We start from the raw sequence: 17,987 nt of genomic DNA on the forward strand, positions 1-17,987 counted from the left end.
AAAGAAGAATTGTTTACCTAGTACTTTTCGGAGATGCGCCATGATCTACGGGTACGGGGTGTGCCGAGAAAAGATAGATATTTTTTCTAAGATTAATCGCATCTATTTAATTAAAAAAAGAGATACAACTCTACTAGTGCAAAATTAATTCAAAACTCTCGAGCTCTTTATTTTCTAATTACATCAATTTTAAGATAATTTATTTTCTAAATCAAAACAATGCTTCTTTCTTTTATTTTGCAATCTCAACTTAGCCCAAGGTCCCTGAGGATACGATCTCGACTCATCCTACCTATGTAGTGAGTAGAGTTATTTTTGGTGCTATCAACGACTACGCATCAAATTTTGGCACCGTTGTCGGGGACCTTGGCATGGTTGAATTAAAAAAAAAAATACTGACATTTCATAACACTTAACTAAAATAGCGTAACCTCAAATATAAAAATTTCTAACTTGATTGGATACCTTGTTTTTTTGCATTGCATCTCCATAATGAACTTTAAGGGCGCAACCCATTAACTAAGATAAAGTGGACATTTGATCACCCTTCCTTGGCCCACAAATCACTCCCTTACATTTGTATAACCTAGACCTTAATCTAAAATTAATTAGACGTTGACCCCTAAGGATTTCGAGCTCATTAGGACAAGTGACCCTGAGAGTTGAACCAGGTTAGACTTGGTCAGCTAGCTGGTGTCTAGGCAAATGGTTTGCGGGATGACTGGGCCCGAAGGAAGGTGGTTTTTAATTGGTTCCGTTCGCTGATCTGGCCAATTTAATTGGTGTCTAAAGAAAGCAACGGGGGGACTCCCACCAACCTTATACTTATCTGGCCAGTTGGTTGGTTAAGCTCCGACTTGGAGGGCTTGAAGGCTAACTATAGTTAGGAGCTGTCTAGAACTAGGATAACTTTAGGATGGAGAGTCCACTGCATGCTAACTTAATTGTAATTAAAATCTAACTACAACTAATTCTTCTATTAGTTTTAGGACTTCTTAGGATCTCTTCTTTAGAACTCTTTTCTCTCTTCTCTTCTCCTCTTAAAAAAAAAAATCCTTAACAGACTAGGATAGTCCTATATAGATTTTTAGTTGCATGTTAGGTCGATGATTACTAAAACCCGACTTGCAACCATTAGACGAAGAATTAGAAAAGACTCTTAGGACTATCCGAGTTAGAAACATGGCTGCACCTGGTGAGGTTAATCCTCCACGCTCATTGAGAGAATATTTCACTCCATCCTCGTATACCTATTCTTCATGCATTCAAGCACCTCCAGTAGAAGCTACCCAATATGAGATTAAGTCTAGCATTATTCAAATATTGCCATCATTCTATGGACTTAGTAACGAGGACCCATACAAACACTTGGATGAATTTCTTAAAATTTATTCCACAGTAAAAATCCAAAACTTCTCCGATGATGCCCTTAGGTTGAAACTGTTTCCTTTCTCACTTAAAGACAAAGCCAAGCATTGGTTAAACTCCTTAGACTCTATAACCATTTCAACTTGGGATCATCCTCAGAGAGAATTTCTCAAGAAATACTTTCCAATTGAAAAAATAAATCAAATTAGAAAAGCTATCACTAGTTTTTTCCAATTGGAGGGTGAACTTTTTCATGAGACATGGAAAAGGTTAAGGGACCTCATTCGTAAATGTCCACACCATGCTGTTCCTAAATGGCAACTTTATCAGTATTTTTATGATGGTCTATCAGAGAAACATCGATAAATAGTTGATGCATCATGTGGTGGGACATTCATGTTAAAGAGTGAGGATGAAGCCTGACAGCTCTTTGAAATACTTAGTGAGAATTCTCTACATCATATGTCTGCCACTTCTAGAGAACAACCCATGCTTCAACAAAAAAGAAGTAGAATTTATCAGATTGGAAATGTCATAGATATCCACAGTAAGGTAGATGAACTGTCCCAAAAATTAGACCGTCTTCTAAATACTGGACAATCCCTGATTCCACCTAACCCAATCCAAGAAGTTTGTGCATTGTGTGCAAGTCCGAACCATTTTGTTAGTGAATGCCCAGCCGCACCTCAATTTTCTGAGTTTGTGCACGAGCAGGTTCAGTAAGCTCAAGTCCAACAAGCTCGCAAACCAGGAAACGATCCATATTCAAACTTATAACCCCGACCGGAGAAACCATCCAAATTTTTTTGGAGACCACAACCAGTGGTTGGCCCTGCCGCACCTCGACCTCAATATCAGGACCCAATATATAGGCATGGACCATACCATCAATTTCAAAATACTCCTCAACCGTCTACTACTGGTCATAGCTCAGCTTTTGAGGAAAAAATTCTGAAAGTACTAGAATGATTAGAAGTCAATACTCAAATCCTTAATTCCCACACACAATCCATTACTAAGCTAGAGATCCAAATAGGTCAACTAGTGACTGCATTCAGTAGGAGGGAAGGAGAAAAATTACCTAACCAACCTGAGAGCAACCCAAGAGGATAATTTATGATTGAGAGATCTAATACCCCATAAGCTTTTTCTGAACACGCCAAATCAATCATGACTCTGAAAAATGGGAAGGTCATTAAACATACTAGTAAAATCAATGAGACCGACCCTAAATCTCTAACCGAAGCCAAATCACTTAAGAACAAGGAGGACCTTAAAATAGAGAATGAACCAACTGCACCAGAATCATCTTACTTGCCTAAAGCCCCATTTTTGGATGTCCTGAAAGCCCCTATTCCTATAGATAAGAAGGGAGGAAGACTCGACGAGATGTTGGAATTGTTTAAGCAAGTCCAAATTAATCTTCTCCTTCTAAGCGCAATCAAATAGGTCCCTGCTTATGCCAAATTTTTGAAGAATTTGTGCACCCAAAAACATAAATCTAGATCACAAATCTCAAAGAAAGTATGCCTCACTGAACAGGCTAGTTCTATCTTCCAGCATGCCACTCCTCCAAAGCTTAAGGACCTAGGAGCCCCCATCATTTTCTGTGTTATAGGAGATTATCACATTGAAAAAGCTCTTCTGGACTTAGGGGCAAGTGTGAATCTTTTACCTAGTTCGGTGTATGAACTTTTTAGATTCGAAGAACTAAAACCCACATTAGTCACACTGCAATTAGCCGACAGATCAATTAAAGAACCACGTGGAATACTTGAGGATATCTTGGTCAAGGTAGATGAGTTTTACTTTTCAGTTGATTTTCTGGTTCTCAACAAGGAACTAAGTGGCAACCCAAGACAAATTCCTATTATCTTAAGATGATCCTTTCTAGCTATGACAAATGCATGTATTAATTGTAGGACAGGAGTCATGGACGTATCGTTTGGGAATAAGAAACTGAGACTGAATGTGTTTGGTGCTTTCCAAAGACCATCAATGGATAGTTGCTTCGAAGTAGATATACTAGAAGACATTATAGAAGATGCAACACCCATAATTCTAGCACCAGACCCCTTAGATACTTGCTTGGCTCACTTTGGAGTGTATGACTTTAAGGGATATATGAAAGAAGTTAACACCTTGTTGGATACACCACACGATAAAACCACTCCTCCATGGACAATCAAGTATAAACTATTGCCCACATTAGCCAGTACACCAATAGTCCCATCTTTAGAATCACCACCTACGTTAGAATTGAAACCCCTTCCTGCTACGCTCAAGTATGTATTTCTAGGACCCAATGACACCCTCCCGGCAATCATTGCATCAGACTTGACCCCTAATTAGGAAGCACAATTGGTTGGTATTCTAAAGGAACACAAAGAGACTATCGGTTGGTCCATTGTCGATTTAAAAGGAATTGACCCCTCCATTTGCATGCACCATATTCATTTTGAGGCAAATGCCAAATCCCATCGAGATATGCAGAGGAGATTGAACCCAAACATGCGTGAAGTAGTAAAGAAAGAGGTGGTAAAGTGGTTAGATGCTGGAATCATCTATCCCATATCCGATAGTAAATGGGTCAGTCCCACTCAAGTAGTACCTAAGAAATCAGGTATTACTATGGTTGAGAACGAAGAAGGTGAACTGCTTCCCACTCGCATATCATCTGGATGGTGAGTATGCATAGATTATAGAAAACTAAATACCGTTACTAGGAAGGACTATTTTTCATTGCCCTTCATCGACCAAATCTTAGAACGGTTAGCAGAACAAAATTTTTTCTATTTTCTTGATGGTTATTCAGGGTACAATCAAGTATCTGTATTTTTGAATTACCAAAAAAAAGACTACCTTCACCTGTCCCTATGGCACCTTCGCTTTTCAGCGTATGCCATTCGGACTCTACAATGCACCTGCTATATTTCAACGGTGCATACTGACCATTTTTTTGGATATGGTGGATAAATGTCTTGAAGTTTTTATGGATGATTTTTCTGTGTTTTGAACCACCTTTGAGGTTGTCTTCAAAATCTTTCCAAAGTTCTTAAACGGTGTATGGAGATAAATCTCATCCTAAGTTGGGAAAAGAGCCATTTCATGGTGCGGAAAGAAATTATATTAGGACATATTATTTCTGAAAGAGGGATCGAGGTAGATGAAGCCAAAGTTGAGGTCATTTCAAAACTACCACCCCCTACTTTGATCCGACAAATACGATCCTTCTTAGGTCATGCCGGATTTTATAGATGCTTCATCAAAGACTTTAGCAAGATTTCAAGACCCCTGTGCAATCTCTTGGCCAAGGACACACCATTTGTCTTTGACGAAGACTGTTTGAAAGCATTCAACACATTACGAATAGCCCTAACAACAGCACCCATAATAAAACCCCCTAACTGGTCTATTCCATTTGAGATTATGTGTGATGCCTCTGACTTTGCAATAGGTGCCGTTTTAGGCCAAAAGATCAATAAGGAGCCACACGTAATCTATTATGCTAGCAAGACTCTTTTCGATGCCCAATTAAACTACACCACAACAGAAAAAGAGCTACTAGCAGTAGTGTTCGCCCTTGAAAAATTTTGCTCATATCTGTTAGGGTCTAAGGTTCTAGTTTACTCTGATCATATGGCTCTGAAACATCTCCTCTCAAAGAAAGATACTAAACCGCATTTGATTAGATGGATCCTTCTTTTACAAAAGTTTGATATGAAAATCCGAGATAAGAAGGGTTCCGAGAATGTGGTAGCTGATCACATCTCCAGGATCTTAGTTGAACACATGATAGGCATAGATGAGGTCAAAGAGAAATTTTTTGACGAACAACTTTTCGCAATCTCCTCTAGCCGTTCTCCATGGTTTGCCCATTTTGTCAATTACTTGTCAACAGGACAAGTACCTTCTCACTGGACAAAACAAGAAAAGGATCAATTTTTCTCGTAAATTAAACATTATTTCTGGGAGGAATCTGAACTATTTAAATACTGTCCTGACCAAGTTATTCGTCGTTGTGTCCCTGAGAGTGAATTTCAAAGCATTCTCACTTTTTACCATTCTTCAGCATGTGGGGGACATTTTAGTGGAAGAAAAACTGCAGCAAAAGTGCTGCAGAGTGGGTTTTATTGGCCAACGCTTTTCAAGGATGCACATGAATTTGGTCGAAGTTATCTGCAATGTCAGCAAACAGAAAATTTATCCAAGAAGGATATGATGCCGCTGACCCCCATTTTAGTAGTAGAAATCTTCAATGTTTGGGGGATTGATTTCATGGGACCTTTTCCAGCCTTATTTGGATTCGAATATATTCTGATGGCAGTTGATTACGTGTCAAAATGGATGGAGGCAATAGCTACATGGACTAATGATAATAAAGTTGTAACTAGTTTTATCCAAAGAATATCATTAGTCGATTTGGCTTCCCAAGGGTGATCATTAGTGACGGGGGGACTTATTTTACAAATAAACATTTTGAAGCACTTATAAAAAAATATAATATTACACACAAAGTGGCCACACCATATCACCCCCAAACTAATGGTCAGGTAGAGGTGTCAAATAGGAAGATTAAACATATCCTAGAAAAGACGGTTAGGCTCGATAGAAAGGATTGGTCTCTTTGCTTAGATGATGCATTATGGGCTTACCGTACAGCTTTTAAAATCCCTATCGGTATGTCACCCTACCGACTAGTTTATGACAAAGCTTGCCATCTGTCGGTTGAATTAGAACATCGTGCACTCTGGGCCATACGAATGTTTAATTTTAACATGAAGAATGTAGGTTCTAATCGAAGGTTGCAAATCAATGAACTGGAAGAACTTCGCAATGATGCATACGAGAGTTCATGAATTTACAAGGCTCGAACTAAAGTATTTCATGACAAATATATCTCTAGAAAATCATTTGAGCTAAATCAAAAGGTATGGCTTTTCAATTCCAGGTTATGCCTTTTTCCTGGTAAACTTTGATCCCGATGGGATAGACCTTTCATTGTCACACAAATATTCTCACATGGAGCAATTGAAATTCATGACCCCCAGAATGGCAATACATTTAAGGTAAACGGCCAATGTCTGAAGCCATATGTAGATGAAATTGCACATAAAGAATGAATCGACACCATTTACCTGTGTGATCCACTTTATAATGAATAATAAATTTGACGTCTGGTTGAAGACGTAAAACTTAGCGCTTGTTGGGAGGTAACCCAATGATTTCATATTTTTTTTTACTTTACTGCAGCTGCAGAAATTTAGAACAAGAGCCTATTAATCAATGAAAATATCTTCAACTTCCGAAGCAAAATTATCCCAGGTGCACTCTCTCCTTTTATTTTCTTTGCTTTCCTACTCCATTGAGGATAATGTAGATTAAGTTGGGGGGGGAAGGAAATTAATCAAAGGTCGAGTATGATCAGAAATAATTAGTTTTGTGTATCCAAATTTTATTTTGATTAAGAGTCAATTAGGCATCCTAATCAATGAATGATTAATGGTCAAGATAATTTTAGAGATACTGAGGAATAAATTATTAAGAAAACCCAATGAATGGTAGGGTTTAGACTAGACCAAATTTTAAGAGTGATTCTACAATCTTCTTCTTACTGATCTCAATAAAGAATCTGCTTCATGAGAGATTGGGTGGAAAGGTCGAGGTATGCAAAAGTTTTTCTTAAAATTTTTATTTAAAAAAAAAATATATTGATTTCCTACTGAGTAACCGGGCCTCTTCACCTAAGTAAGCATTGTGGTTCACGTAAAAAGATGGGCAATGTTAAAAAAAAAATAGTGGATAATAAGGGGACTAAATTGTAAGAAGATAATAAACCTCTCTCGCATTAAGTTAGATGATTTAAAGAGTAAAGTGGGAAGTTGGTGAAAGAAAAGCTCTTGAAATTTCTTTAGTTAATACTCAGCCACTAATTGGGTCAAATTGATAATCCAATGAAGTATCTCTTTAATGGTCTAACCAGGTATCATCTACCTTTTGGGATGCCTAACCTAACTTTTTATTCAAGATCGAGTCGGTACACAATGCTGATATATCTATTTTACTCAAGGACGAGCAAAATTCAAGTTGGAAGGTATGATAAACACTTAATTTAAGTCATTTAAAGTAAAAAATTATATTTAATTTATTTTATTTATTAAAAATTTGATGCTTCTTTTTATATTTTATAGGAAAGGTGATCGTCGATATAAAGAGTCCGATTTGCAGATCAAAAAGACTCAAGTTTGAAAAAAATTAGATTTAAAATAAAATTAAAATAAAAGAAGGATGCATACGGTATTATAGAAAATGAAGATACTATGCAAGAAACCCAAAAAGGATATAGGCGTCATTTTAAAGAAACAAAAGTTTTTTTTTGTAAACCAAAAAGGAGCGTTTCCTAACAGCTAACGGGCACGCGGCAGTGCGGACGTGAGTGCACGACAGTGCGAGCGCGCGGCATGATGGGTTCGTGGAGAGTTGTGCTGGCAGACGCAGTGGCGAACGACGGATGGCAGATGGATCTGGAAATTAAAAGAAAAAAATATAATACTTGGAAATACTTCAAGAGGAAGAATTTGTATTTTCTTTATCTGCTTGTGATCTTTCCATCTCATCCATCCATCTTTTAGTCCTTAGTATTTTCTTTAGTCCCACATCTAAAAACCATGTAAAACTCCTCCCTCCTAATACCTATAAAAAGGCTCTTGTACTTTCATTTGAGGATCATCCCAGAAATCCTTCTAGAGCCTTGCATAGAGGAAGAAAAAGGGACTACTCCATGAGCAGCTAGGCTAGCAGTCTTGGGAGTGAAGAAAAAATTTTGTAACGACACAGAGTGGGTTTATTGTTCTAAACTTTCTTGTATTTCTTTATATGCAATAAAGATTATATTTTTTATTTAAATCATCATGAGTTCTTTACTTGCTCTCTTTCATATGCTTTTATTTACGCTTTCCTGTTAGATTAATATTAGGAACAACTTTTACTTTTTGAAGACGTGCCGTGATCTACGGGTATGGGGCGTGCCGAGGAAAGAAGAGTTGTTTACCTAGTACTTTTCGAAGACGCACTGTGATCTACAGGTACAGAGTGTGCTGAGAAAAGATAGGTATTTTTTCTAAGATTAATCGTATCTATTTAATTAAAAAAAAGAGATACAACTCTACTAGTGCAAAATTAATTCAAAACTCTCGAGCTCTTTATTTTCTAATTACATCAATTTTAAGATAATTTATTTTCTAAATCAAAACAATGCTTCTTTCTTTTATTTTGCAATCTCAACTTAGCCCAAGGTCTTTGAGAATACGATCTCGACTCATCCTACCTACGTAGTGAGTAGAGTTATTTTTGGTGCTATAAATGACTATGCACCAGTATACAGGTGAGATGTATGGTACATCATCACTAATCAAGTGACTCACCTGCTGAGCGTTCTGCTGTTAAGAGCTGCTCGCAAAACATATGGGTATAAGTATCCTTCAGACCTAAGATCATCATAGTGACTTACAAGTAACTTACTATACTTTGATGTGGGACTATCTGAATTTCTAATCCAATGACGGAAGGCTACTGGGTATAGTCAAGTACTTGCGAAGTCTATATGTGGATCAAGATAGGATTGATCTCTCCAAATTATTAGAGTTGATATATCACTGTATTTCAATTTAGTAAAGCCTTGGCCAGGGTAATCTATGAGATGAATTTGAAAGGTTGAAATACAATACGAATAAAGCAATCTTGGTTGACAGTTAATCTGAGACCATCCTAGAGCTTTCAAGGTCAAAAGGATGAATTATACGGTAACTATGTGTATGGGTTCTGAAATATTTTTTTGAGATAATTCGATCTATCTAGACATCAAAATCATTGCTAGAGGGTATCTCAATTAGTGTAGGAATTGATTTCTGTGCTACCGACTTAGTGTTTGAATCTATGGAGTCACGCACACAAGTCAGACAAAGTAGGAAGAAATTGGTCTATGTTTATATATCTAATTTACAAGTACTTGACTTGATTGAACATATAAGCTAACTTAATTGAGAATTAAGTTACGAGTCAAATGGAATTGAAGAGTTGATTATGTCTAGCTAGCACTACACATGAGGTTCAGGTTCGATCTCAAGGATGAACAGTTTCTGATCTATGATCTATGGAACATATGAAAGATTAGATTTAAGTGCTGATTAATTTTAGATTAGATTTGAATTAATTAGTCTTAATTGGATCTAAAATTTAAGTTAGACTTGATACAAAAGTCCTAAAGAGTTTGAGATTGACAGTCTTTCAAAATTATTTCGAACCAGCTTCGAATTAGATTCAAATCGAACCTGTTTTGATGAGATATGAGTATTTCCGATTGCACTGGGATTTTTCTCTCATGTAGGATGATCGACACCTGATTTAATATTGGTTTAGGGCATCCTAAGTAGGTGTGAGAGTAGGTGCAAAGTGGATGTCATTAGTGATGGTAATTCTATCTCATGTAGGAATCCTTCTTTCATGAGTATTGGACTGATGCAAATCAGATTTTAGTTAGAAGTTCTACTTTTATTGGATTATGAGAATCATCTATAAATAGAGAGAGTCTCTACTTATGGATGTATAGAAAATAAATCAGATTGAGAGAAGAGAGAAAGAGAGAGAGAGAGGCAAGAGAGAGGTCTTTCATCTTCTCCTACATCTCTCCCTTTGTTGCCGCCTCCTCTTCTTGGTCGTGGATCCTTTTTGAGTATCCCATCTATTGGTGTAAGGTGTCACACTAGCACATCTTCTCCCTTATTTGGTTAGCTTTCGAAGGTAATTGGATTGGAGTTCATCCTACTTTCCTGCGACGTCTGATGTGCATGCGAAGTAGAGGATATGCACATCCAGACCTCCATGATGGTTTATATCAGATAATTTGAGATTTAATCTTTGATTCTACTATAAATTAGATAAATATTTGATCCTTAATCATGTAGATGAATAAAAAAATTTTTAGATGCAACCTGGGCTTTCAGAGGAGAAACAGTTTCTTTTCCTTTAGTTGGTATCAGAGCAGGTTTGAAATATATACATGCATGATAGAATTTTTTGAGAATAATTATATTGGATATAATTAAAATTTTTTATAAAACATTAAATATAATTTAAATCTATTTATATAAAATTTTTAATCTAATTTTGATCAGATTAGAGGTGCCTAATCAATGATTGATTGAGGTTGTTATAAGTCTGCTATAACAGAATTCTGCTGTTGCTAAATTTTTGATGAAATAACAATATGAATTAAAATTTATTTTAAATTTATTTTAATAAAATTTTAATATTATTATTTTTTTATGAAGTAAAATTTATTTTAGATCTGAATTGGATTCATTTCGATGGATATTTAGATCTGAATCCTATTAGAATTCAGTACTACGCGACAACAGATTTTATCAAAAATTTATTCCTTATGCATTCATATTTATCTAATTAATTTTTTATATGATATCAAATCTAAAATTAATATTTTATAATCAGTATAAGATGTATTTCAGATCTGATATGATATATATGATATATTAAATCTAATTAGATTAGATGAAGAACGTAATTGATAAGATCAAGGATATGTTCATGACATAAAATAGTTTTGTCAATAATTATATATTGATGTAATTATATATGAAATTAGATTTTAGATCTTAGTAACCTAATACTCAGATTGATGAGATTACCAGACTGTCTAGTCATAAGAGATTGAAGAGATTAATCTCTCTTTTACCTATTTGATGGGTTCTCTTATGACGTGTAGGGGTGTTATTGTGATCCGATTTCATGAAGATAAAAAGTGAATAGATTTTTATGTATTATTTTGATCATAAATATATTTAGATTAGATCTCAAATGATTTATAATTTATTATAATAGGATAAAATTTAGATATAAAATTATTTTAGATCTGAATTATATGTTACATATGATGTAATAGGTATTGATCTAAAGGTTATCATGATATATGAGATGTATGTATGAAGTTTAGATCATATCTATGTATGTTTAATTGTTAAACATATTATAAAAAATTATTTTTATATATTGAAATATATGGTATGCTTCACTTGAAATCCTTGTAGAATAGTTTTACAGATTGAAATATACGTTTCACATACTTAATTATGAATTAAGTTTTGAATGATCTAAATTTAAGAATTGAAGATCATTGAAATACCACATAAAATGATGGGCAAAGGGTTAGTATGAATCAGATCCTTCTAATGAGTTAGACCTAAGGTTAGAAATATATATAGACCATGTAGAGAAATTGATTAAATCTAATCAAGTGTTGAATTAGATCAAGTCAGTATTTCTCTAAATCAATCTCAATAGTTGTAGTTTGATCAAGTCCATGTGTTTGACCCTAATAAATAGACTATGATCATGGCTCTATGGTTGAGCCCGAATCTTCTGGTGAACCAAATCGAAACTAATTAACTAGTTGGTGTCTAAGGTAAGTTTGACAAATTTGATCAAGTAATTTTTAATTGGGAGCTATTCACCTAGATACGTCTATGATGAGTTAAGGGCATATCCCTCCCACTGATTTTACTTACCTGACCAACATGGTAGATTATATTTTGATTAGGTCATTAGTCGATTCATGCAGACCCATGCCATTAAGGTGAATCAGTGTGACTAATTTAGGTATCTTTAGACCAGCTTGTGTCTAATCTTTTACATGACTTGGTGAAGTCAGTGGAAGGATTTGTAGCTTGCAGGTCGCTTTCTTCTCTTATTCTCAAATCAATGAAATCAAATCTTCTAAATTATTAGGTCCATAAAGTAATGAAGTTATGAGATAACTTGGTCATTGCCTCCCATTAAGGTACATGATAATGAGTCCAATATTTTAAATAGGCATTGGAGGTGCCACACGCCTGGTGTCTATTATATGTTATAGCCCAAAACCAGCCCAGCAGACCAAAGCCCAAAAAAAAAAAAAAAAAATAGGGGATCAAACCGGGAAGAAGACTCCCGATAGGAGTCTTCTTCTCCGATGAAATCCGGGCGAGATCGGGAATCCTAGGACCCCTCGGAGTCCTAGGGTCCCCTATAAGAAGACCCTCTCTCCCTTGAGACCGAACATCGGCCTCTTCTTTCTCTCCTTCCCTCCGATTTTCTCGAAATAAAGCCGCGGTCACCGTTTTGATTTCTCGCCGTGACTGCCGCCGACGAGGTCACCGGAGGTCAAGGTAAGCTTCTCTCCTTTTCTTCTCTTCCTTCCCTTCTTTTCGTGCTCCTGTGCGCGGCTGCCGGCGACAAGAGTCGCCGATTTCTGGTCAGGGAAAAAGACTCTGTTTTTGGTCTCTTTTCCGTGAATTTTTCCGACGTCGACGATCAAAATCGATCGCCGGCCATGTTCCTCTGTGACCGGGGGAGTGGCCCCCGTCTGCCACCGGCCTCCGCCACGGTGGCCATGGCTCGAACGGCCGGTCAAGGCCGGAGGATGCCGGTCCCCTGTTCCGGCACGGGAAGAACCAAGAAAAAGAAGAAAAAGAAGAAAAAGAAGAAAAAGAAAAAGAAGAAAAAGAAAAGAGAAAGAAGGAAAAAGAGAAAAAGAAAAGAGAAAGAAAAAAAGAAAAGAAGAAAAAGAAAAGAAAAGAAAAAAAAAATAATATTAAAAATATATATATATATATATATATTTATATATATATAAGTAAATAAATAAATAAATAAATAAATAAATAAATAAAAAAAAATGATGAGAGAGAGAGTTTCTCTCTCTTATCTCTCTTCTTTCAGTCTAAACTCTGACTTTCTCTCTCTGGAATTGAACTTTCTCTCTCTACTTTCTCTCTCTAGAATTTTTTCTCTCTAAGTTATTTCTCTCTCTTGATGGATTCTTCTCTCTCTAAAGTTATTCCTCTAGGATTAGCGTAGTGGGAGGTCTCATCTAATGATTTTGATCGAGTTTAGGAAAGAATCGATTTTAAGTGAGATTTTGAATTGGGATTTGTTTAGATTTAATTTTAAATTAAAATTAATGTAAAAATATAATTTTGAATAATAGGCACGAAAGAATCACCTAGAAGTTAGTCGATCTGTTCATTCAGTGCTCCGTGAAAGGTAAGTAATGAATCATCTTCTCGAGATATTCCATATTTATTCTGAAAATAAATAAATTATTCTCTGAAATTATGCATGATTTATGAAATTATGTTTTGAAAAAAAAGTGCTTTTAAAATGTTATGGTATATCGATTTATGCGCATGTTCAGTGAAAAATTATGATATATTATGATACAAAGTGTTTTGATACAGATCGAATTTTTGCTCTCAGCCTAACTATGTTTCAGTGGGCCCCATCAATGGGGATTATACGTTGGTACTCAGTGGACCCTGCCAGTGGAGGTTGTGCGCTGGTATTTGTGGACCCTGCCAGTGGGAGTTGTGCGCTGGTGTTTGTGGACCCTGCCAGTGGGGGTTGTGCGCTGGTATTTGTGGACCCTGCCAGTGGGGGTTGTGCGCTGGTATTCTGTGGACCCCGCCAATGGGGGTTAAACGTTGGTCATAGTCAAGGCTGTTGAGTTACGAGTGTTTTGAATCGAATCGGATTTATGATTATATTATATGTGAATATTTGAAAATATTTGATTTGTATTAAATCAGCATAAAATATACTTTTATGTTTATTTATAGCATTATTCTTGAAAATTATATAATATCTGAAATATCTAGTAGAGATACTTGTTACTTACTGGGCTGTCTAGCTCATTACCTTTTTTTCTATTTTTCAGATTCAGATAATTAATTTCGAGCGTGGGAAGAAATATTGGGACAGAGCTTTTAGAGGCGAGATTTAACGTTGTCAACTTCAATTGAACTTAGATCTATTTTTTATTTTTAGCAAAAAATTTATTGGATGTAAGACATTCGATTTAATTACTTGAATTAAAGTTGAATAATAATTATTTAAATTTATTCCACTACGATGCATTGATATCGTGATGAGATGCCTTGCATGCTTATGGAGAGAGTTCTTCATGAGTATGCGGCGGTTGCCGCGACCCTCGATTCACAATCTCGGGTCGGGGGCGTGACAATTAATATGGTATCAGAGCATAAGTGGATAAATTATGACACATAGAATTTAACATAATATGAGTGTAGGTGGGTAAACATTAGGAATATTGGGACGTTAGAGTATGAGCATCATAATAAATCCATCCTAACAAATAGATCAATGAATCTAATAAGGTTTTACTACTACAAGGTTATCATGCCTCCCCGTAGAATGACAAGAACAAGAGTTTATTTATTTGAAGCAAAAGGGTATGAGTATGACTGAATATGAAGCAAAATTTACAGAGTTAGCAAAATTTGCTTCGAGATTAGTGGATGGTGAGCAAGAACGTGTTCACAAGTTTGAGATGGGACTGAGAACTGAGATTCGAAAGCAAGTGGTTCTATATGAATCGACAACTTATGCAGATGTGGTAAACAAAGCACTGATAATTGAAAGGGAAGTCAATGAAGAACGCATGGAAAGGAAAAGAAAGCAAAGAAAGAGAGCAAAATCAAATGATACACAAGGGCAGAATAATAAAAATATCGAAAGATCAGCTAAGGGAGCAGTAGACAATAAGACTCAACAGATTGATGGTGAGCCGTGCTCCAGATATGGCAAAAATCTTGCAGACAAAGATTGCTATTGGAATACCGGTGCTTGTTTCAAATGTGGTCAGAAGGATCATAAAATTGCTAGCTGCCCGCTAAATACTGAAAATCAAGTTGGCCAAAGAACTTATGAAGGACAACATAAGGGTGGTGGACAGATTCCTAAAAACCAGGGAAGAATGAATGCGCTTACTCTACAGAATGCACAAGCTTCCAATACAATGGTGACAGGTATGAAAAATTTCGAGGATGAAATTTCTTTTTAGGGGTGAAGAATGTTATAGCCCAAAACCAGCACAACAGACCTAAGCCCAAAAAAAAAAAAAAAAAACAGGGGATCAAACCGGGAAGAAGACTCCCGATAGGAGTCTTCTTCTCCGGCGAAATCCGGGCGAGACCGGGAATCCTAGGACCCCTCGGAGTCCTAGGGTCCCCTATAAGAAGACCCCCTCTCCCTTGAGACCGAACATCGGCCTCTTCTTTCTCTCCTTCCCTCCGATTTTCCCGAAATAAAGCCGCGGTCACCGTTTTGATTTCTCGCCGTGACTGCCGCCGACGAGGTCACCGGAGGTCAAGGTAAGCTTCCCTCCTTTTCTTCTCTTCCTTCCCTTCTTTTCGTGCTCCTGTGTGCGGCTGCCGACGACGAGAGTCGCCGATTTCTGGTCGGGGAAAAAGACTGTTTTTGGTCTCTTTCCCGTGAATTTTTCTGGCACCGACGATCGAAATCGATCACCGGCCATGTTCCTCTGTGACTGGGGGAGTGGCCCCTGTCTGCCGCCGGCCTCCGCCGCAGCGGCCATGGCCCGAACGGCCGGTCAAGGCCGGAGGATGCCGGTCCCCTGTTCCGGCACGGGAAGAACCAAGAAAAAGAAGAAAAAGAAGAAAAAGAAAAAGAAGAAAAAGAAAAGAGAAAGAAGGAAAAAGAGAAAAAGAAAAGAGAAAGAAAAAAAGAAAAGAAGAAAAAGAAAAGAAAAGAAAAGAAAATAATAATAATATTAAAAATAAATAAATAAATAAATATATATTTATATATATATAAGTAAATAAATAAATAAATAAATAAATAAATAAATAAATAAAATGATGAGAGAGAGAGTTTCTCTCTCTTCTCTCTCTTCTTTCAGTCTAAACTCTGACTTTCTCTCTCTGGAATTGGACTTTCTCTCTCTAGAATTTTCTCTCTCTAGATTGTTTCTCTCTCTTGATGGATTCTTCTCTCTCTAAAGTTATTCCTCTAGGATTAGCGTAGTGGGAGGTCTCATCTGATGATTTTGATCGAGTTTAGAAAAGAGTCGATTTTAAGTGAGGTTTTGAATTGGGATTGTTTAGATTTAATTTTAAATTAAAATTAATGTAAAAATATAATTTTGAATAATAGGCACGGAAGAATCACCTAGAAGTTAGTCGATCTGTTCATTCAGTGCTCCATGAAAGGTAAGTAATGAATCATCTTCTCGAGATATTCCATATTTATTCTGAAAATAAATAAATTATTCTCTGAAATTATGCATGATTTATGAAATTATGTTTTGAAAGAAAAGTACTTTTAAAATGTTATGGTATATCGATTTATGCGCATGTTCAGTGAAAAATTATGATATATTATGATACAAAGTGTTTTGATACAGATCGAATTTTTGCTCTCAGCCTAACTATATTTCAGTGGGCCCCGCCAATGGAGATTATACGTTGGTACTCAGTGGACCTTGCCAGTGGGGGTTGTGCGCTGGTATTTGTGGACCCTGCCAGTGGGGATTGTGCGCTGGTATTTGTGGACCCTGCCAGTGGGGATTGTGCGCTGGTATTTGTGGACCCTGCCAGTGGGGGTTGTGCGCTGGTATTCTGTGGACCCCGCCAATGGGGGTTAAACGTTGGTCATAGTCAAGGCTGTTGAGTTACGAGTGTTTTGAATCGAATCAGATTTATGATTATATTATATGTGAATATTTGAAAATATTTGATTTGTATTAAATCAGCATGAAATATACTTTTATGTTTATTTGCAGCATTATTTTTGAAAATTATATAATATCTGAAATATCTGGTAGAGATACTTGTTACTTACTGGGCTGTCTAGCTCATTATCTTTCTTTCTATTTTTCAGATTCAGATAATTAATTTCGAGCGTGGAAAGAAATATTGAGACAGAGCTTTTAGAGGCGAGATTTAACGTTGTCAACTTCAATTGAACTTAGATCTATTTTTTATTTTTAGCAAAAAATTTATTGGATGTAAGACATTCGATTTAATTACTTGAATTAAAGTTGAATAATAATTATTTGAATTTATTCCACTGCGATGCATTGATATCGTGATGAGATGCCTTGCATGCTTATGAAGAGAGTTCTTCATGAGTATGCGGCGGTTGCCGCGACCCTCGATTCACAATCTCGGGTCGGGGGCGTGACATGTTGGAATTGTCATTCATCATATGACCAACATGATATACCTTCAGATCAATGCTCAGGTTGGTTGAGCCTCACTTAAGCTTAGACATCCATTTGTTGGATGCACTTGGTGTGCCATGTTAATGGTTGGACCTAACCAAAATTTTCAGTGGAGGCGCCACACGCCTACTAAAGGGATGCCTGGGGCAAAACTTATTGCTAAAAATTATTTGAAGAAATAATTGATTATGAACCTACCCATGAATGCACTAGAATTGATCGAGCCACACTCGAGCCCGAATGCAGTCCATCCAATAGAATGGTTGCGTATTTTCGATACAACTAAACCACTGTGATCAGCCATGAACAATCAATGCCAGTAGCACGCCCGCACATCTACAATGATGAAAGACCATTGGACTTAATATTTATGGAGAGATTTGGATTTAGGTCTCATCTAATCAGCCATCACATGACTGATCTAATTGGCATGAGCTAAACCAAACCATCAAGCAATCATATTTGAGACTCAATCTTCCAAATTGACCAGATAAGTGGAGATTGGTGGGGGTCCCTCCATTGCTTT

General features: G+C 36.5%; 1 non-coding gene across 1 annotated transcript; it reads right to left on the reverse strand.

Moving 5' to 3' along the window:
• Positions 1 to 1,570: 1,570 nt before the first annotated feature.
• Positions 1,571 to 1,676, reverse strand: LOC140856833 (small nucleolar RNA R71). Its single transcript, XR_012140433.1, has one exon. It is a non-coding gene; the product is annotated as a small nucleolar RNA R71 (small nucleolar RNA).
• Positions 1,677 to 17,987: the final 16,311 nt, after the last annotated feature.

The sequence above is a fragment of the Elaeis guineensis genome, chromosome 3 (assembly GCF_000442705.2).
Source record: "Elaeis guineensis isolate ETL-2024a chromosome 3, EG11, whole genome shotgun sequence".
NCBI classification, from domain to species: domain Eukaryota; kingdom Viridiplantae; phylum Streptophyta; class Magnoliopsida; order Arecales; family Arecaceae; genus Elaeis; species Elaeis guineensis.